The sequence below is a fragment of the Amblyraja radiata genome, chromosome 14 (assembly GCF_010909765.2).
Source record: "Amblyraja radiata isolate CabotCenter1 chromosome 14, sAmbRad1.1.pri, whole genome shotgun sequence".
Taxonomy (NCBI): domain Eukaryota; kingdom Metazoa; phylum Chordata; class Chondrichthyes; order Rajiformes; family Rajidae; genus Amblyraja; species Amblyraja radiata.
Window position 1 is genome coordinate 12,675,985 of NC_045969.1, and position 23,473 is coordinate 12,699,457.

At 43.5% G+C, this 23,473-nt stretch overlaps 1 protein-coding gene across 4 annotated transcripts in view; it reads right to left on the reverse strand.

The window, feature by feature from the left end:
• The window catches only part of runx1 (RUNX family transcription factor 1), a 173,170-nt gene that overhangs the window by 63,951 nt on the left and 85,746 nt on the right, over positions 1-23,473 (reverse strand). The gene's annotated exons all lie outside the window — the stretch shown is intronic.

Below are 23,473 nucleotides of genomic sequence, written 5' to 3' on the forward strand. Positions count from 1 at the left end.
TCCGTGTAAAAAATGTTTTTCACATCTCAGTCCTAAAAGATTTCCCCTTTATCCTTAAAACGAGAGAGCTATGGACAACTCTAATTCGATCCATAATGAACAGGTGGCTTTAGTGTTAAAACATTCCCCAAATAACCGTCACTGTTAATTGAAGCTGTTGAAGATTTTGTTGATTATTATGGTGTTTACTGAGAAATATGTCTGCATATCTGTCGTGCTATTGCAAGTAAGAACTTCAGTGGTCCATTTCAGGACCTATGACAATAAAACACTCTTGCCTCATGATGCTGCAGAATTGGATGGGAGGGGGGAAATGTCAGATCAGTACAGGATGAAGTCTTCTTATGATGTTGGGGCTGCTTGTGTGATAGAATTGTACTTACTCAGCTTCTGACAGAAGTGCCTGGTTTTGCTCAGGGCCTGAAATGGAGATTGCCCAGTTATCAAACATGAATATTTAGATTTAAATAACAAATGGAGCAAAGAAACAATGCAATTCTGAATATATTTCTCCTTCAGTCTGTCAATTTGCATTTTATATGTACGTGTGATCAAATCATTTATAAAGAATGCATTTATGAATTAGCTCAGAAACCACAAGCTATTGTACTGTATAATGACTAGGATAAAAGAGTAACTCAACGAGTTAGGCAGCATCTCTGGAGAGAAAGGATAGGTGACGTTTTGGGTCAGGACCCTTCTTCAGATGGATTAAGATAAAGTTGCATTTGCAAAAAAATAACTTTTTGTGTGCTTTAATCAAGGGGAAACAGAACAATTAGTTATGAGCTCCACTGCAATATTGGGGCACAACTAGCACAATATGAGTCCCCCCATCTGCTCCAGCAGCAACAGTCATTAGGAGTTGGTTCATAACATGAAGTGCTATTGTTGATGAGATCATGATTCTGCATAACTGTAAGTCTATTTCTACTTACAAATGCAGGAAATGCTCTTACATAACCTACTAGCTGAGGGAAGTATGGAAATATCAGACACAGGCCTGAACAACGGATTCAGTTTGAAGGGTTGAGCCATTATTTAAAATTAATCATAATAAAAATAATATTAAAAATATTCGGGAGGCACAGTGGTGTAGCAGCAGATCTGCTGCTTTACAGGGCCAGAGACTGGGGTTAGACCCTGACTACGGGTGCTCTCTGTATGGGGTTTGTACGTTCTCCCTGTGACCGCTTGGGTTTTTTCCGGTTTCACCACTTTTCCCTGACACTCCAAAGATGTACTGGTTTGAGGTTTAATTGGCTTCTGTAAATTATCCCTACTATGTGGGAAAGTGCTAGTGTTCGGGGTAATCGCTAGTTGGCAGGGCTGGTGGGTCGAAGGGGCTGTTTCCGCACTGTTTCTCTAAAGTTTAAAAGTCTAAAGTCTATCTGTTAGCTTTTGCAAAAGATGTGCAAGTTGTACAGCAGAAAGTTTCTTACTGGCCTATTTGGGGGAAAAACTGAGGAGTTAGTCAGATAGGAATGTTCTGTATTGATTTTAAACAAGTGTTGCTAAGATTGCCCTGCCGAGAATGTGGGTAGAGATGCTACTGCTGGAGCCAGGCAACATTCCTCTCTCTTCGATCTGCATCAGCCCTAACACTGGAGTAACAGGTAAGCACAAGGGAGAAACTTTAAGCATCAGCCTAGCTAATTCATCAGTTGCCCCAGCATTACATTGTCTTGCCATATTACTAATGTGGTCAAAAAAGGTGCTGTGCTCCTCATAACTCCGAGTTGTCCCAGAGAAACTAGGGGAATGTGGAAACAATGAAGCAGTGATAAACCAAACTCTACTGACAGTAATTCAAGTTATGAAGAAGTAAAAAACCTTAAATTAATGGGACATCAATCCTATAAAATAATGTACGTAGAATATATTCTGCAAATGCCATCTTAGATTTCCTACCCATTGTACAGTAACTCCCTGAGATTTGGAGTCATAGAGTCATGCAGCATGGTGGAAACAGGCCCTTTGGCCCAACTTGCCTATGCTGACCAACATGCTTCATCTACACTAGTCCCATCTACCCACGTTTAGCCCATATCCCTCTAAACATTTTCTATCCAAGTACATTATGTCTTTTAAATGTTTTTTTAATGTTTTGTCTTTTGAATGTATTTTAAGTGTTGCTATAGTACCTGCCTCATCTACCATCTCTGGTAGCTCCTTCCATATACCCACCATCCACTGCGTGAAAAAGTTGCCCCTCTTGTTCCTAACTAATCTTTCCCCTCTCACCTTAAACCTTTGTCTTCTGGTTCTTGATCCCCCACTGTGGGTAAAAAACACTCTTGTGCATTCATCTTATCTATTCCCCTCATGATCTTATACAACTCAATACGATCACCCCCTCATCCTCCCATACTTCAATGAATAAAGTCCTAGCCTGCCCAACCTCTCCCTATTACTCAGGCCCTCAAATCCTGGTAACATCGTCATAGGAGGATTCTTGCTGGAAATGACAAAGAACATTTTTAATTTCTGCCCATATGGAGGCTAGTGGATTATTTGGAAAGAAGGGTTTTGCTGTTGCCCTGGTTTATACTTATTTCTCAAGCAACATCAATTGAAAAAAAGTATCTAGTCACAGGTGTTGCTGCTGTTTGCTGTTTGAGAGTGCTGTTTGTTTGAGAGTTTGCTGTTAATGTCTCTTCTATAACAACTGTGACTGTTTTTCAGAAGCACTGAAGTAACGGAAACACCTATGGCGCCTTCAGTTTTTATGTAAGAATATGGCATTAAATGAAATTGATCATCCAACGTATTTTACGCAACTGATTACATTGCATTTAGGGGCGGCACAGTGGGTCTTAGCGCAAGAAACATGGGTTCGATCCTGACTACAGGTTCGATCGTGACTACAGAGTTTGTATGTTCTTTCTGTGACCGTGTGGGTTTTCTCTGGTGCTCTGGTTTCCTCCCATACACTAAAGAAACGCAGGTTTGTAGGTTCATTAGTTTCTGCAAATTGCCTCTAATGTGTAACCATACAACCATATAACCATATAACAATTACAGCACGGAAACAGGCCATCTCGGCCCTTCAGGTCCGTGCCGAACACTTATTGTAGGGTGATCGCCAGTCAGCACAGCCTCGGTGGGCTTCAGTTTTCAGGTATAGGTGACAGAGGTTATGGGGAGAAGGCAGGAGAATGGGGTTAGGAGGGAGAGATAGATCAGCCATGATTGAATGGCGTAGTAGACTCGATGGGCCGAATGGCCTAATTCTACTCCTATTCCTTATGACCTTATGGCTGAAGGACCTGGTTCTGTGCTGTATCACTGAAGTCTAAAGTAAAGTCTAAAGCATTATTGGACATAATGGATGTCCAATTGATGCTTATTAGCGTGTTTGAATCTTTCTCTGGCTCTTTTCATGGATTTACAGGAGAAAAAGCCAACATTTTGTGAAAGGTGAATGTGGAAGATAGAAGCAGTGATGAGGCAGATGGTAATTTGACTTATGAAACATTTAACACCATTGCGAAAATGGGCTGGCTGTGTGAAGAATCTGTCACAGCAAAGGGGTGTCCAATTCCATTGGAGCTGAGGTTATGGAGTATAATCATCTTATCTGGTTTTCTGTCTTCAGTGCTGCAGAACTGTGCACAGGAAAGGGATTTTTTGGACTGAAGTCCCTGCAACCTATTATCCATTTGCTTTTTTTAGATATTAAAAAAACCTCATTTAATTTGCTTTTAAAGGCTGACATGCGGATCTGCATTTATCAATTTGCACACTGTAAGGTATTTGGGTTAAGAATAGAACATCACTAGGGGAAGAAACCTATGGTTAATAATTTACGAGCTGGTTTGGATGGAGAAAGTATCACGAGTTTGCTGAAATAATTGATTGATTTTCTGACACAACAGCTGAAGTAGCAAAGCAGTTGCTTGCAGCAAAAGTGTTGGTAATTCAAGCCCTCCCATTCTTGAAAGGATTTTATCTCTTGTGTTTTCCCAATGTTTCACTAAAGGGGGGAATAATAAAAACTTGAGAGCAGATTACAAATGATGAACCAGCGTCGGGTTTGTTCAACCAATGTTTTGGGATCACTTTACCTGAATATTTTCTGCTATAAATTTAGGACCGTTTGCATAACTATTGCGTTCCGTGTTTTTTTAATTTTTTTTATTCGTATGACTGTATGGGAAATAGCATTTTATTGTCTCTTACTTGAAGACAATGACAATAAATTGAATCAAATCAAATCAAATCAAAATAACTCAAGCTTACGGTGGTAGAATTGTATTCTTAAAGAGCCAATATGAATTAAATCCCAGTATCATTGCCACAGATTGCGGTGGAGGCCAAGTCAATGGACATTTTTAAGGCGGAGATTGGCAGATTCTTGATTAGCAAAGATGTTAGGAGTTATGGGGAGAGGGCAGGAGAATGGAGTTGAGAGGAAAAGAGATAGATCAGCCATGATTGAATGGCGGAGTAGAGTTGATGGGCCGAATGGCCTAAATCTGCTCCTATAGCTGATGAACTTATAGGCTTATGAGATAATGGGAACATTGATGAGAGTTTAGCACAGTGGAGTTGGGTGATCTGAATTAGTGAATGATGGGCTGCAGAGAATGCAGCAGACAATGTTGCTGCCCCAGAGTAGCCCTGGTTCAATCCTGATCTCTCTTCCTATCAGTGTGGTTTTATCCTAGACACTCCAGATTACTCCCACATCCTGAAGGCATGTCTGTTGGCAAGAAGAAGGGTCCAGATCCGAAACATCACCTATCCATGTTCTCCCGAGATGTTGCCTGACCCACTGAGATGCTCCAACACTCTGTGTCTTTTTTTAGTATAGCAGCAACTGCAGTTCCTTGTGTCTCTCATGGCAAATTAATTAATTACTGTAAGCTTACCCCAAGTGTAGGTAGCTGATCGGAGAATCAGAGCAGTGTTGATAGACTTGTGAGAGAGAATGGGTTGCAGGAAAATAAGGTGATGAATGGAATTGATGGGGTTACTTTGAGAGCCAGGATGGTCTTGATAGGTAGAATAGTGTTATTCAATGTCATAAAGAAATATGAATTATAAAATATGAATTTTGCATTTGCATTCACTTTGCTGATTCAGTCATGAATAAAAACATTTCCAATCACTAAGAAAGATTTCATGGAAAAGCATCACAATGAATGAAAAATACAGGAAGGAACTGTAGATGCTGGTTAATACACAAAGTGCCTATCTCACTTAGCACGGCCACTGTCAGAGCGGAACACACACGAACACATCGCTTCCTTCACCAGCCCGTTATGCAGGCGGGGGACAGGGCAAGTGGGCAAGTGAAATTCACATGGTGCAAAGCCAAGGTGATACAGACACACACCGCGATGAACATGAAGGTTGTCGCTGTAATTAAGACGGCTAAAGCACAGTGTACGGTAAGTCCTTTAAAAGAGGGGGGGGAGAGAGGGTGGGGGTGGGGGTTGGGGAGAGAAGAGGGAGAAGGTGGGGAGAAGGAGGGAGAAGGAGTGGAAACAACTTTTAAGAAGCCAGAGATACACAGCCGTGAAGCTCGGCGGACATAACCGGTCGGTTATACTTGGTTCTGAAAACTACTGCTTACTTATTTTTCCCAATGAGCCAATGAAATTCACCGGTCAGCACGGGCTGCAACCTACGAGAACCTTCGATCTGCGACTAATTCCCAGAATGTGGGAACTCCTCACGACCATGAAGGCGACTCCCCAGCAACCACCCCGCGAACATGTGGCGATCATGTGGCGACTGCATAGTCTCCTGCAGTCGCCTAAAAAGTCGCCTAAGTGGGACAGGCCCATAACTCAGCAGGTCAGGAGAACATGGATAGGTGTTTTTTCGGGATAAGACTCTTCATGTGGCTTGAAGACGTCACAATTATGTTGGTAATGGTGTATACCCTTTTTTTTAAAAAACATTTATTTTGTCAACAGAGCCAGTCATCAACCTGAAACATAATAATAATAATAATGGATGGGATTTATATAGCGCCTTTCTAATACTCAAGGCGCTTTACATCGCATTATTCATTCACTCCTCAGTCACACTCGGTGGTGGTAAGCTACTTCTGTAGCCACAGCTGCCCTGGGGCAGACTGACGGAAGCGTGGCTGCCAATCTGCACCTACGGCCCCTCCGACCACCACCAATCACTCACACACATTCACACACATTCACACACAGGCAAAGGTGGGTGAAGTGTCTTGCCCAAGGACACAACGACAGTATGCACTCCAAGCGGGATTCGAACCGGCTACCTTCCGGTTGCCAGCCGAACACTTAGCCCATTGTGCCATCTGTCGTCCCGAAACATAAACTCTGTTTCTCTCTCCACCAATGCTGCTTGACCTGCTGAGTAGTTTTAAAGTGTCAGAAGGAACTGCAGATGCTGGTTTACACCAAAGATAAACACAAAATGCTGGAGTAACTCTGAAGAAGGGTCTCGACCCAAAACATCACCAACTCCTTCTCTCCAGAGATGCTGAGCAATTTTAAAGATTTGGTGATTTGATCACGATGGCATTCTGACTAGTTTGGTAATTATTTGGATAAAAGGAGATAATTAATGTCTGTGGCAGAAGGCTCGTTTGTGTTTGATGGTACAAAAGTGTGCTCTGACATCGGATGTCAGCACTGGCTGTTGTGTTCTTCACACAGTGATACTACACAGTGGTTCACATTTTCAGTTTTGTTTATGTTTAATTTAATTCAGCCAACTAAGTCCATGCTGACGTTCGATTACCCGTTCACACTAGTCAAGTCAAGTCAAGTCAAGTCACTTTTATTTCTATAGCACATTTAAAAACAACTTTTGTTGACCAAAGTGGTTTACATTGGTGGAGGTACTAACGTTATACAACATTGGTTCATAGACTAAGTACATACATAAATACATACATATAGCCCTCACTCAGAGGACGTCAAGAAAGGCTTGAGAGAAAAGATGAGTTTGAAGTCTCGACTTAAAGGAGTCGATGGAGGGGGCAGTTCTGATGGGAAGAGGGATGCTGTTCCACAGTCTACATTCCACTAGTTCTACATTCTCCCACTTTCTCATCCACACCCTACACACTAGGAGCAATTTTAACCTGCAAACCCACATATCTTTGGGATGTGGAAGGAGACCGGTGCACCCAGAGGAAACCCATGATGAAATGCAGAGAACGTGCAAACTCCACACAGATAACACCCAAGGTCAGGATCGAACTTGGGTCCCTGGCACTGTGAGGCAGCAGCTCTACCAGCTGTGCCACCGTGCCACCTGTTTTCTGCTTTTTGACTATGTGATGATTGAGAAAGGCATGTTTAAAAAGGATTAACTAATCATAACTGTAACAGAATCCGGTGCAGTTTATAAATTTAATAAGGGTTTTCAGTTTAAATTATGAGGAGATTTCACAAGGTCTACAGAGAGAAACGATTTCCTCTTGTTGGGGAGTCAGTAATGAGGAAGTCAGCTAAAAAGAAAATTGTCAGTGAAGTGAGAAGAGAGATTAGGAGATTTTTCTTAACACAGTGGGTCATCAAAGCATTGACTCGATAAGGAATGGTTGAGACAAAAGCTAAAGATAGCTATTGGAAACAGAGAGTGATAAGGGGATAAGAAGTGAGACTTGAGAGGTGGAATTATCGTGATAACAATCTGGCACAGTTACAGTGGGCCAAGTGGCATCATCCTGAGAGCCAACCTTGAGCTGCACAGTGTGGTGGCTATTTTAGACCGAACTTGATGGTTGAAATAGGAAAAAGTCAGCTGAGAAATTAGTATTTAGAAGCAGGAGTGTTCGTAATATTTCAAACACAGTATTTTGAGGTAGGAGGCAAAGGTATATCCAAAGGCCCCTTCAATTTCTGTTTCTGTTTAGTATTCCTGTGTGGGTATGATGAATAATTTACTTTGATCTCAGTGTTAGCTCACTGCACTAATAATATTTAAGAATTGATATTCAATGTTAAAATAATAATGGATGTTGGCAAACATGCAGCTTTCCCTTTGCATCTTTTTCCAGACTGATATCTGGATGAAGATTGGGGCAATATTCCCTAGAATTTAGAAACTTCATTGAAACGGGCAAAAATATCAGCAGGTTTGATAAGTCAGCTGCTGTTTTGATTTATTGATTGGATGGAGAAGGTAATTCCATCACGCAGGAACACAAGAGCTTGCAGTGAAGAAGGGTTTCGGCCCAAAACGTTGCCTATTTCCTTCGCTCCATAGATGCTGCTGCACCCGCTGAGTTTCTCCGGCATTTTTGTGCACCTTCGATTTTCCAGCATCTGCAGTTCCTTCTTAAACAGCTTGCAGAGAGTGATGGACTCTGTGGGCACAGCCCTCACCACCAACAAAAGCATCTACATGGCGTACTGCCTCAAGAAGACGGCACCTACCATCAAGGATCCGCTACAATCAGGCCTTGTCTTCTTTTCCCTGTTACCATCGGGCAGGAGGTATAAAAGCCTGAAGTTCCACACCACCAGGTTCAGGAACTGCTACTTTCATCGTTCCCCAGCCCCGCACGGCCCGTTTTTACCTTCTCCCAAAAATCCACAAACCCGGCTCTCCCGGCAGACCCATTGTCTCTGCGTGTTCGTGCCCCACCGAACTCATCTCCACATACCTTGACTCCATCCTATCCCCCTTGGTCAAATCCCTCCCCACCTATGTTCTAGACACCTCAGACACTCTCCGCCGCCTCCACGCATTCCACTCTCTGGGCCCTCACCCCCTCATCTTCACCATGGATGTCCGGTCACTCTACACCTCCATCCCCCACAACGATGGCCTCAGAGCCCTCCGGTTCTTCCTCGACCAGAGGAGCAACCTATACCCAGCCACTGACATTCTCCTCCGCTTAGCGGAGTTGGTCCTCACCCTCAATAACTTTACATTTGACTCCTCCCATTTCCTCCAAACACAAGGCGTAGCTATGGGCACACGCATGGGCCCGAGCTACGCCTGCCTCTTTGTCGGGTACGTTGAACAATCCTTGTTCGAGGCGTACCAGGGCCCCATCCCCGACCTCTACCTCCGCTACATTGACGACTGCTTTGGTGCCACCTCCTGCACCCACACACAACTGACTGACTTCATCCACTTCACCACCAACTTCCATCCGGCACTCCAATACACCTGGACGATTTCCGACACTTCCCTACCATTCCTTGACCTCACCATCTCCATCGCAGGGGACAGACTCCTGACCGACATACATTACAAACCCACTGACTCACATGGCTATCTGGACTACACGTCTTCCCACCCTGCCCCCTGCAAAGACTCCATCCCCTACTCCCAATTCCTCCGCCTACGCCGCATCTGTTCCCAGGACGAGACATTTCATTCCAGGGCATCGGAAATGTCCTCGTTCTTCAGGGAACGGGGATTCCCCTCCGCCACCATAGATGAGGCTCACACCAGGGTCTCATCCATACCCCGCAACACTGCTCTCTCTCCCCATCCCCGCACACGCAACAAGGGCAGAGTCCCTCTGGTCCTCACCTTTCACCCCACCAGCCGGCAAATACAACACATAATCCTCCGCCATTTCCGCCACCTCCAACGTGACCCCACCACTCGCCACATCTTCCCATCTCCCCCAATGTCTGCCTTCCACAAAGACCGCTCCCTCCGCAACTCCCTCGTCAATTCTTCCCTTCCCTCCCGCACCACCCCCTCCCCGGGCACTTTCCGTTGCAACCGCAAGAAATGCAACACCTGTCCCTTCACCTCCCCCCTCGACTCCATTCAAGGTCCCAAGCAGTCGTTCCAGGTGCGACAAAGGTTCACCTGTATCTCCTCCAACCTCATCTACTGCATCCGCTGCTCTAGATGTCAGCTCATTTACATCGGTGAGACCAAGCGTAGGTTGGGCGATCGTTTCGCCGAACACCTCCGCTCAGTCCGCAATAACCTACCTGACCTCCCGGTGGCTCAGCACTTCAACTCCCCCTCCCATTCCCAATCCGACCTCTCTGTCCTGGGTCTCCTCCATTGCCAGAGTGAGCAACAGCGGAAATTGGAGGAACAGCACCTCATATTCCGTCTGGGGTCCTTGCGTCCTTATGGCATTAACATTGAATTCTCCCAATTTGGCTAGCCCGTGCTGTCTCCTCCCCTTCCTTAACCCTCTAGCTGTCTCCTCCCACCCTCCCATCCGCCCGCCCTCGGGCTCCTCCTCCTCCTCCTCCCCTTTTCCTTCTTTCTTTCCCCACCCCCCATCAGTCTGAAGAAGGGTTTCGGCCCGAAACGTCGCCTATTTCCTTCGCTCCATAGATGCTGCTGCACCCGCTGAGTTTCCCCAGCAATTGTGTGTACCTTCGATATTCCAGTATCTGCAGTTCCCTTTTGAACACTTTCCTACAACTATCAGCTTGATCCATCATGGGTAGAGCCTTCCCCTCCATTGAAAGCATCTATGTGAAGTATTACCTCAAAAGGTGGCATCCATCATCTCCAATATCCTTGGGCAAGGCCATCTTCTCACTGCTACCATGGCAGGAGGGACAGAACCCTGAAGTCCCACAACACTAGGTTCAGGAACAGCTACTTCCCTACAACTATCGGGTTCTTGAACTGACCCACACAACTCTATTCCTTCTTTGGCAATGGAACATAATAGACCACATCTTGCCCAAGCTGTCCTTGTTATTTTCTCTCATTGTGTTTTGCACAAATGTCTTTTTAATGCATCATTTTTTGCAGAATTTGTGTAATTTATGTTTAATTTATGTTGCTCGTGTGTTGTTTGATTCCATGTGCCTCTGATGCTGCTGCAAGCAGAATTTCTGGTTCTTTAACTGACCTGAACAACTGTAATCCTACCTCGTCAACAACAGTACAGGCCACATTCTACACAGACATGGACCTGTTTTCTAATTGTATGCTTTCGCACTAATGTCTTGTTTTTTTTACATGATTTTTTAACTGTCTGGTTCATTGTATCATTTAAGTATAATTAATGTTTGGTGTGTTTCACAAATCTATGCAGCTCTGATGTTGCTGTAAGCAAGATTATCATTGCACCTGTACCTCAGTGTACTTGTGCATACGACCATAAACTCCACTTGATGCGACTGGTAGGGTTGGTACTTATTGCCCAATCTAATTGTCATTGAAGTCTAAAGCTTGGGAGGCAATTTCAGGAGATAATTTAAAATGAACCCGTCTTTGGCAGGTTTGGAATCATAAATAATGGACTAGATAAGGAAGATAGACTTCCATATTAGTTAACTACTTAGATTTAATCACGCCAAACTATAAGTATCTTTTAATTTAATTACTTGAATTTAAATTCTCCAGCAACTTTAGTTCAGCTTAGTTTAGAAATGCATCATGGAAACAGGCCCTTAGGCCCGCCGAGACCGTGCTGGCCAATGATCACCCCCACACTAGTTCTATCCTACCCCCAGGGTAAATTTATAGAAGCCACTTAACCTACAAATCTGCATGTCTTTGGAATGTGGGACGAAAACCGGAGCACCTGGAGAAAACCCATGTGGTCTACATTCTTAAAAAGTGGGGTTACATTGGCTACCCTCCAGTCCACAGGAACTGATCCGGAGTTGAGAGAACATTGGAAAATGATCACAAATGCACCCACGATTTCTAGGGCCACCTCCTTGAGTACCCAGGGATGTAGACCATCAGGCCCTGGGGATTTATCTGCCTTCAGTCCCAACAGTATACCTAACACCATTTCCTGACTAATGTGGATTCCCTTCAGTTCCTCCCTCTCACTAGATCCTCAATCCCCAAGAATTTCTGGGAGATTGTTTGTGTCTTCCTTCGTGAAGACAGAACTAAAGTACTCATTTAACTGTTCTGCCATTTCTTTGTTTCCCATTATAAACTCACCCGTCTCTGACTGTAAGGGACCTACATTTGTCTTCACTAATCTTTTCCTTTTTAACATATCTAAAGAAGATTTTAGAATCAGTTGTTTTATTCCCTGCAAGCTTTCTTTCATGCACTCCCCCCCCCCCCCCTCTTAATTAACCCCTTGTCCTCCTCTGCTGAGTTCTAAATTTCTCCCAGTCCTCCGGTTTGCTGCTTCCTATGGCCAATTTATATGCCTTTTCCTTGGATTTAACTGTGGATCAAGCAGCTCGTTGTGCAGAAGACTTTACACTGAATCTAAGAATGGCCAATTTACTCCATGCTAATTCCCACAACACTAAACTCACCCTCCTGATGACGTGATACTGTGACTCAGTTGATAAAGATACACATCTGACTGCACTGACTGGGATACTGTACAATGCTTCATATGGATTAATTTTTACATGTGCTTCTTCGAGATGTGATATGTAACATATGTGTTCATTCTTTTCAATGAACTGTTCAGTTGAGTTTAGTTTATCTGCTCTTTGACAACATGCCCTCCATATTTATTTGTTCTCAAGTGGTTGTATCTGTACATTGTGGACGGCTTGATTTTATAAACATATAGTCTTTTCACTGACTGAAGAGAGTACACAACAAGACCCTTTTCAATGCACCTTGGTACACATAATAAACTAAACTTATTTTCAAGCAACACAACCCGAAAGTAACAAGCCACTGCATGAGAAAAGTTTTCCCTTCATCTTCTTTGAGTCTCTTGTCCATTATCCTTCTTGGCCTCCAGTTTAGTTAGTTTAGTTTATATACAGAGCGGAAACAGGCTCATCGGCCCACCGAGTTCGTGCCGACCAGGGAACGCCGCATACTAGCACTATCCTACATGCACTAGGGACAACAAACGCACCCAAGTTCTTACATAGAACAGAAGCCATGGATGTCAAGTTTGATTTCAACCCATGTGTCTTGAAAGGGCAATGAATGTGCTAAACTGATACTGTGAATGGCCTTAGACTACGTCGATGAATAGTATGTAGGAAAATAAACAAGATGAGAGGAAAGCTGCCTCTGGCAGGGATAATGGAGGAGCCAAAATATTTGACCAACATTCATTTTCTAAAGGTTGGATAAAAATTCAACCTTAGTGTTGTACAAAATTGGTGGGACTGACATGTTATACCACACTGGGAAAATGGGGTCCTGGTTAAATCCTCTGAGAAGCAGTCTGTTCATGACAGGATTAAGCACGTTTAGGTGGTCTGCAGTATTTTTATGCCTTCAGGAAAATTGCCCCTTGCTCTTTCCTTTGGATTCTAGATCAGATTCAGATTCAGATTCAGATTCAACGTTATTGTCATTGTGCAGTCTGCAGTACAGAGACAACGAAATGCAGTTAGCATCCAATACAGTCACTCTAAACCTATCTTCAGAGGAAGTAAGCTGGCTTCCAATTTCAATCAGTATTTTGGCTGCCATAGCATTGGCCACATATGCAGTAATACTAATACATATGTATTAATAGGCATTTTTAGCTCATTCGATTATTTCCTCATTAACACATGTGGAAATGTGTGTGTGTGTCTGTGTATATCTGTGTGTGTGTGTATGTGTACTAGCATTCATGAGCATGTGTGCAGGCCTGTGTGTATATGTGGTGTAAATGTGAGTGCTTGTATGTGCATGTGCAAGTGTGTGTGTGCATGAATGGTTCTCAGCAAGCATATGTTCATTTATGAATGTGTGTGTGTGTTCATAAATATACAGGTACATGTGGTAATATCTGTGAACCAGACAGACCACAATGAAGATTATAACAGGACAGACGTGTGATTAGAGCAAAGAGGTTAATCACAGTTAAGATAAAAGCTGCTCAGCTGTTTTATTTCATTCCCACTGAACAGTTAAATGGTAATTCTTATAAAAGGCAAGATCAATTTTAAACAACATAAAGATAAATATAACGCCAGCTGGATAAGAATGATCTGAGCAAAATAATCCTAATCCACATGTGAATTGCAAAATATAAAACCAATAAAATATTTATAGTTCACACTTCACGCATTTTGAGAACTTTGCCAAGTCTTAACAGTAATACTGGTGGCTGGAGTTAGTGTTCAAATGCAAGCTGTCAGCAGATGCTTTTAGTCTGACTAGTAATTGCTGTACCATATTTAAAGGAATATAAGCTGCAGTTTTGTATGCACCCATAGGGGGTGCTGGCGATCAGGAACTTCTGTCTGAGAGCTTTCCTACTCCTGATATTTGTTCACATCAGCACATTTATCCAGAAGTTAGACAGCTGCAAAATGCAGAGGATTTATTCTGCTTATTTAAGGGCCTGTCCCACTTGGCGATTTTTTTCGCGACTGCCGGCATCATATCAGTGTCGCCAAAAGATTTTGAACGCTGCACGTCATACGTCACGCTGCATCCCGCATGATTTTTCGGTGACCTGATACACCAGTCGCCAAAAAAATCGCCAAGTGGGACAGGCCCTTTAGGCAACACTCCAGCCTACATTTGTCCAGGATGCCATCAGTGAGACTTGCAGGTGAACTGTCGACAGCTTGCTCTTTGGATAAGGACATAGGAACCACAAGCAGGAATAGGTCCCTAGGCTCTCATTCTTCCTCTATCATTAATGGCTGAGACTGTATCTCAACCACTTTTTAGTTTTAATTTTAGAGACACAGTACAGAAACAGGCCTTTTGGCCCATCGAGTCCATGCTGACCAATGATCACCCCGTACATTGATTCCATCCTACACACTAGAAACAATTTACAGAAGCCAATTAACCTACAAACCTGCACATCTTTGAAGTGTGGGAGGAAACCGGAGCACCTGGAGAAACACAACGTGATCGCAGGCAGATCGTACAAATTCTGTCATGACAGTACTTGTAGTTAGGGTTGAACCCCAGTCTCTGGCGCTGTGAGGCAACAACTCTAGTGTGTGCCACAGTGCCACCCTGATGGAGATGGGCACGACAACCAGCTTCATGCTATATTTTGGGTTACCTGCTTCAGGCACACGCTGCTCACTGAGTACTGAGTCTGACTCTAAGTTGGGCTCACTAAATTTCAATCATCCCATCTATATTTCACAGACCTTGGTGAACAATTCACAAGCTGCAATTTGGGTGTCAAAAATTAAGTCAGGTGCTTCAGTAGTGTATAGTGGTGCCCGGCTGTTATTTTTTACTAAATATGTATTTTGGTTGATCGTTGATAAATGAAGACCCGAGACCATTCTGACTGAGAGAAATTTAAAAGATATCTACCTCTTATCAATAAAAAAAATGTATGCATTAAAAGTTGCAATAGGCACTCAGTTTCCAGAGCATAATCTGTTTGTCAAACTAGATAGATCTGATTGTAATCGCAAATAATAATAATAATAATAATATCTTTTATTGTCATTGCACATAAGCGCAACGAGATTTGGTATGCAGCTTCCATCAATATGTTTTCTCATCTTCCTCTGCAAGTATTTCACTCTCCTCTTTATCCAGTATCTATCTACCTCTGTGAAAAATATTTAAAGTCTCTGATTCCACTGTTTGGGGGTAGGTGGTTCTAGAAGCTCACTACTCTCACTCGGGCTAACCGCCCCTCCACATTGAAGTGCCAGGAAGCCACGCCACACTGGTCAACCTGAGGAGCACCATCAGCAACAGACTGGTTCCATCAAGATGCAGGATAGAACGCCACAGGAGACCCTCTTCCCTGTGGCTATCAAACTGTACAACTCCTCCCCCTTCAGTCGTGGGGTAGACTGACTCCCCTTCTCCCTCCCTCCCCCTCAATCTTTGCACATCCCCAATTCTTTGCACTCGTTGATTGTTGGCAGATCCATTTCCCTCCTGGGATAACTAAAGTTATTTTTTATCGTACCGTATCATATCGCAGCGAACATCGAATGAAGAACATCTCCTAACTCAAAAATAACAATGTGCTGGGAGCTGACGGGACTCAGTTGAAATCCTAAAACTCAGAGCTTCAGTCACAATTCTACAACCTCATCATCCACATCCAGGAAGAGAAGAATATTGAACAGGAACAGCCCAAAGGCAGTCATCTCCTACAGGCTGTTGTTGGAAAGGGCCTCTGTTATCTCACTTATGCAAACTATTGAAGCAAAACTTTGCAAGAAGTCAGAAACTTTGTTTAGACAAAGGGCTGGTCAGATGATTTTACACAGCACTGAACACAGTTTCCACGGAAACATTTTGCTTAAATTTACATAAAATATTTCAGACTTTTTTACTGACATCGTGCTATGTAAATTAAAGCCCTGCCTATCCTGGTATTATTTCAAATGGGACCCATCAAGGCATCACATTAGTGCAGTGGTAGATCTGCTGCATTACAGGGCCACAGACCCAGGTTCAATCCTGACTATGGGTGCTGTCTGCATGGAGCTTGTATGCTCCTCCTTGGACCACGTGGGTATTCTCCAGGTGCTCCGGTGTCCTCCCACATTCCAAAGACTAACAGGTTTGTGGGTTAATTGGCTTCGATAAAAAATTGTAACTAGTCACTAGTGTATTGGACAATGCTAGTGTACGGGGTGGTCGCTGGTTGGTGCAGACTCAGTGGGCTGAAGGGCCTGTTTCCCCAAAGTATCTCCAAAGTCTAAAGTCGCATTAATTAAATTGAGTTTAAAGAATGCCACAATCTAAAGTCAGATCCATATTGTATTGGTTCTAAGCATTCACTCACAGCAGCACCTCAAACCCCGTGTTGAGATGACACCACAGTGCATGTAAGGTTAGTATTCTAGCTCATTTGTGGGAATAGGGAGCCCAGTTTAACAACAGCACGGGAGGTTTGTGTCATTGTATGTCCTAAGAGCTGATGGCAACTGAGCTCACACACGATCAATCCACGTCCGCTTTCCAAGAATTACAAGTTCGGACCCTCAACCCAATGATTCTATGATACTTTATTGTCACAAATACCTAGGTATAGTGAAATTCTATTTTTGGTAAAACTGGTAAAATCTGGTAAAATCATACAGCAGACTTCACCTAGGCAGCACACAAAGAGTTGCCACGTTTCAAACGTTCTTAGCACAGTCTTATCATCTAGCAGCAGTGAACCAGAGCAGTCACCACACTTGGCCGCTGGCAGCCTGCCGGGTCCCTCTGAGTTCACTGTGCCCCCTCCCCCACTCCCCCGGGCCCCTCTTTGTTCTTGGCGGTTGCTCTCGGCTGCCTGGTCGCCATTTGGCTCTGGTCGTTTGGCATCCGACGAGAGGAATCCCGGGAGACCCAGTGGGGAACATCAGAAGACAATGAAGGTCCACACCACGTGGGTGGCTGTAGAATTTCTGGGTGTTGCGAGCTCGGCTGAAGGGTTCAGGCGGTGAATGGGACTGAGCAAGTAAAGAACAATCAGAACGTCCCCTTGCATGGGGCGGGAGCGTCAGTAGTGCGTGGGCAACCTTATTCTTGGAGTGAACTAGCAATTGGATACTGGAGAGTAACGGGAGGCTGGGGTGAGGAAGTGAGGGCAGAAAGCTAGAGGAACAGAGATAGAAAGGAAGAGCAATGGGGCTGGTAGGGAAATACATGAGTGAACGGGTTGGAAGCTGAGAGGAAGATTAACAGAGGGATGGGAAAGGACTCCCTTTAACTCCCCTTCCTATTCCCATTTCTGTCCTGGGACTTCTCCATTATCAGAATGAGGCCAAACCCAAAATGGGGAAACAGCACCTCATATTTCGCTTGGGCAGCTTACAGCCCAGTGGTATGAATGTTGATTCTTCTAACTTCAAGTAATGCTTGCATCCCCTCCCTCTCCGTCCCTCCCCCACCATAGTTGTCGTCCTGTCGGCCTGTTGAGTTTCACTGACTGTATATTATAATTTAATATAATTCCTTTTCTCCAGAGATGTTGCCTGACCTGCTGACTTACTCCAGCTTTTTGTGTCTATCTTCGGCGAAACTGAGGATGGCAGGTAGGAGAAGGGAAACAGGGAGGAGATCAGTGTGGTGACGGGGAGAGTTTTGAAGGAGACCGTGTTCACTGTCTATAGCTCTGTGCACATGCAAATGCATATGTATATTTTCTGTGCACTTATTTGTGATTTTGCTAAGTTTACCCAACCTGCAATCTCCCTGGATGTCCGTGCTATTGTACTAGGACCCTTGCTCAGTCAACTCTATGAATTCACACAACAGGTATCTTCCATTCTTCAGCTCTGGAAACAAGCCATTGTTGATCTCAACAAAGCACCTTCGATGAGAAGAAACATCCCAAGTGTCTGTATTGTGGCTTGCATCTAAGAGAAAATGAAATCAATACCTTGATAGCAGCCTTCGGAGTAGGAACCTAAAGGGCCTGTCCCACGAGCATGTGACCTGCATGCGGCAAGTGCGACCAAACCGGAAGCGGGGGCCGCACGGAGATCGAGTGAGCGACGTGAAGTTCGAGTGAAGTCCGCGGGAAGTTCGCGCGTGACGTACGGCGTCAAGACGCTGCGTACGGCGTTGAGACGCTGCGCACGCCCGTCGAGGCGATGCGCACGCCCGTCGAGGCGATGCGTACGGCGTCGAGGCGGCTGCCGAGCGGAACTTTTGAACATGGTCAGTTTTTCGGAGCCCCGTGCGATGTCGGGATCAACTCCGCACAACTCCATACGGCTCCGGCGATCGAAGTGGGACCAGCCCCGCGAGGCCGTACGGCTCAAGCGACCACGTTAGGTCGCGCTTGCCGCATGGAGTCGCATGCTCGTGGGACAGGCCCTTGAGTTCCTGCTATGAGAGTACCACAGTTGTTCTATTTGTAGATTAACATTTCGCTCTCTGTATTTAGACCAGACAAGTCTGCACTTTTAGTTTATCACCTATTTGTATAAAATCATGAGAGGAATAGATCGGGTAGATGCACAGAGTCTCTTGCCCAGCATAGGTGAATCGAGGACCAGAGGACATAGCTTTAAGGTGAAGGGGTGGGCAGGGATGATACTTGTTTTAATATTTCTTCATCAAAACCATTTTCCATGCTCTTAACCAGTGGGTTAGTTCTGAATTAGGGCAACTACTTCAGTTTCTACATTGGTATGACTGATTTATCTGACATTGAATCCCATGTACTATGGATTTCATTGCATCTAAAAATGACGTCTAATGCTATGGAGTAAATTGACAGCAACAGAATATTTGTGGAAAATGCACACAAATATAAAGGTAGAAATCTGTTTAGTTCATTTCACTTTCACCTCCTGTACACTATTTGCACTGCAAAAACATTTTGCTGATGATTAAAATTTATCCCACACCATAAAAACATGCAGAGGAAGGAACTGCAGATGCTGGTTTAAACCAAAGATAGACACAAAATGCTGGAGTAACTCAGCGGGACAGGAGAGAAGGAATGGGTGACGTGGCGGTCGAGACTCTTCTTCAGATTGAACGTCGTGGGAAAGGGAAACGAGAGATATAGACGATGATGCAGAGAGATATAAAACAAATGAATGAAATATAAGCCAAAAAGTAACAATGATAAAGGGAACAGGTGATTGTTAGCTGTAGCTAGGTGAGAAAGAAAGCTGGTGTGACTTGGGTGGGAGAGGGATGGAGAGAGAGGGAATGCAGGAGTTACATTTGGGTTGGGAGGTTAATTGGTCACTGAATATTGCCCCATGTGTACAGATGAGTGGTAGGATTTGGCAGGAGGTGAAGGGAATGTTAGAAGAATACAATGGGATTAGTGTGAATGGTTATGAGGTCAAAATGAATCTGATGGGCCGAATGGCTTTATTCCATGCTGTGCGGCTCTATAACTCTATGTATCAATGAACAATGCAAGATTTGTGATGAAGATGTTTTATCGTGAAATCGTTGGTTAAATCGCTGGCATAAAAATTATCTTGCAATAAAATTATACGATCATTCAAGAAGCAGAGAGATATGATTCGCTTGATCCAAACTATCCAAGATTAGACTTTCAAAGCTTTTTAGAAAATGGAAGAATGAGTGAGGTAAAGAGTTCAGCACCAACCTTGTCTAATCAAGTATTACATACAGAACTATCTATTTAGAATTCTATATATATATTCATTATCAGCTTTGAAATATTGAGAATATCAGAGGCATTCATGCTCCCATGCACAAGAACTTGTCCTCCCAGCGTGATAAGCCTGCAGCTTCCTCCCCAATACATCCTCAAAATGAATGAGACTGTCAGTGGACAGATGTACTGTATTGTGTCACACCCCATTAGTCACTTCTCACTAGGAAGACATCTCAAAGCCACAGCTAACAATGGACTAAAGAAAAACACAAAATGCTGGAATAACTCAGCGGGACAGGCAGCATCTTTGGAATGGTTCCTTCTATCCAGAGATGCTGCCTGTCCCCGCTGTGTTACTCCAGCATTTTGTGTCAATCTTCGGTGTAAACCAGCATCTGCAGTTCCATCCTAGGCTAACAATGGGCAGCTTCCTTGATTATTGTTAGTTTTTTTGCATATCTTTCATTTCTTTGTTCTATACCTCTATTTCGCCGTCTGTATCTCTCGTTTCTCTTTCCCTTGACTCTCATTCTGAAGAAGGGTTTCGACCCAAAACATCACCCATTCCTTCTCTTCAGAGATGCTGCCTGTCCCGCTGAGTTACTCCAGCATGTTGTGCCTGTGTATTTCCCTGGAAGCATCAGCTTACTTTAGTTGTAACTTCAGAGGAAATTCTCAGAGAAACTGAGCAAACTCACTTTGAACAAAGTCTGTGCTGAAATACGCCACTAACGTTTCACTTTCGCACGACCATCAGCAATAAGGTTTTTCTGAAAATGTTTATTTTTAAGAAATTGGATATTAAAATACAGGAAGTCTTTCCCTTCTAAACTTTGCTGTCTCAGAGTGTCTAAAGATATTCAGCGTGTTTACTTACTTTTACCTTACCTTAGAGATACAGCACTAGAAACAGGCCCTTCGGCCGACCAAGTCCGCGCCGACCAGTGATCGCCCTGTACACTAGCACTACCCTACAAAGAAAGTAGGGACAATTTACAATTTGACCAAAGCCAATTAACCTACAAACCTGTATGTCTTTGGAGTGTGGGAGGAAACCGGAGCACCCAGAGGAAACCCATGAGGTCACAGGAAGAACATACAAACTCTATATAGACAGCACCCATAGTCAGGATCGAATGCTGTGAGGTAGTCAGGAATCTGAAGAAGGGTGCTGATCCAAAATGTCACCTAATCATGTTCTCTAAAAATGCTGCCTGACCGTTGAGTTACTCAGCTCTTTGTGTCTTTTTTTTGTAAACCAACATCTGCATATTCCTGTATCATTCCAAAAACCATGGTATCCTGTTATAGGAAGGATGTAATTAAAGGCCGAAAAATAAGATTTAGAAAGATATTACTTGGGGTTAGAGGCTGTTGAGCTATAAGGGGAGGCTTGATAAGTTGGGTCATTTTTCCTCTGGAGTGGAAGATGCTGAGGGATGCCACTAGAATGAAAACATCCACTGTAAACAACTTCATGTCCACTGCTAGATGAGCAGAAATGTCCTCTAACATTGGAAGGCAAGAGCCAATGTTTTCAAGTCTCTGTCACAAAGTGCTCTCTAAAATCTAATTCCACCCATCTCCTTGGCATCTGTCAGAAACTTAACTAAACTTTTCACAATTGAGGTGTTGCATTTAACTCTGAGGTGAGTTTGAAAACACAAGGAACTGCAGATGATGGTTTACAAAAAAAAGACTAAAGCGTTGGATTCTGAGGAAGGGTCTCGTTAAACCTCGTCTATCCATATTCTCCAGAGATGCCACCCCTGACCCGTTAAGATACAGTAGGATATGGATTAGTTACAGATATGGACGGAGAAATGGCAGATGGCGTTCAACTTGAGCAAGTGCGAGATGTTGCCCTTTGGGAGGTCAAACATAAGTGGAGAGTACACAGTTAATCACAGAACATTTTAACATTATTGACGTACAGAGAGATTCAGAGTCCAAGTCCATACCTCCCTGAAAACAACAACCAGTAGATAGAGTGCTAAAGAAGGGATATGGTATGCTTGCTTTCATTGATCAGAGCAACGAGTATAAAAGTCAGGAAGTCATGTTGCAGCTTCATGAAGCTTTGGTTTGGAGACAAAAGAGTATTGGGGGCAATTTTGATCGCCCCATACAAGAAAGACATGGAGGCTTTGGAGAGGGTGCAGGATTAACAGGGGGCTACCTGTTTTGGAGGGCATTAGCTACTTGGAGAAGTTGGACAAACTTAGATGATTTTCCCAGGAGCTTTGGAGGCTGAGGGAGGCCTGATCAAAGTTTATTAAAATTATGAGAGGCATCGATAGGGTGAACAGACAGAAAATGTTCCTGGGGTGGAAATATCAAAGACTAGAGGGCATAGCTTTTAGGTCAGAGGGGAGAGTTTTAACGAGTTGACCGGGGAATAATGTATTTAGGGAGACTTATAGATGCATTGGAATGCACTGCCAGGGGTGGTGGTGAAAGCAGATATGACAGTGGCTTTTGGAATGATACAGGAATATGCAGAAAATGGAGGGATATGGATCACAAGCAGCAGAAGGGATTATTTTAATTTGGCATTGTGCTTGGCACGGATATCATTGATAGAAGGGCCAGTTCCTCTATGCTCTAGTTTATATGTTCTAGATCTGAGACCAACCAAGTAAAATATTGGCAGCTTTATTGCTTATCCTTACAGCAGAATAGAATTGAATGAATTGACTTTTTAAAATAATATAATTGCCTTAAAACTAATAAGTTCGGATCGTGTCAGCTTTTTTGAAGTCAGTTCGCTGAAGTCGAATACAATTACTACTTTGTTAGTGTTCCAAGTCAAATGATATTCAAAAAGTTAGACATTTGGCATTGATGATAACAAAAATGTAACTAATATTTAAAACATTCTTTAAGAGTCTTCAACTTTCACTACCAATTTTCATGAGAAACCAGCAGGAGAATTTTGGTAGGATGAAAAATGGGCTTGTTCCTATGTGCATATTTACATGAAATAAAGCCGTTTTAATCTCATCTAGACTGCTTTTCAATCGTATTTTATCAGCTATATTAACACAAACATCATTGAAAAAGTGTTGTTTTTTGCACTCTCTTCATAAATAAAAACTATTTGTTCTGAATTAGTTTAGTTTAGTTTAGTTTAGTTTAGTTTAGTTTAGTTTAGAAATATAGCATGGACACAGATGCTTCGGCCCACCGCATCTGCACTGACCAGTGATCCCCACACACTAACACTAGCCTACACACTAGGAACAATTTACAATTTTACCAAGTCAATTAGCTTACAAACTTGTATGACTTTGGAGTGTTGGAGAAAACCAGAGATCCTGGACCAAACCCGCGCAGGTCATGGGGAGAAGGTACAAACTCCGTACTGACAGGACCCACAGTCAGGATCGTACACTGGTCTCGGGTGGCTTGTAAGGCAGCATCTACCTCTGCGTCACCGTGCCAAATTTTTTTTTTGCTTCTCAAGAACTTGGGTAAAGATGGCTCTTACAGTTCTGGGCTAATATGTTGACTTCCCAAAGAACTTTGATACTTGTTTCAGTGATGTTCATCGACGTACACATAATTTAATGCTTCTTCAACTGCATAGACAACTATTCATTTCCCTCACTGATGGGAATT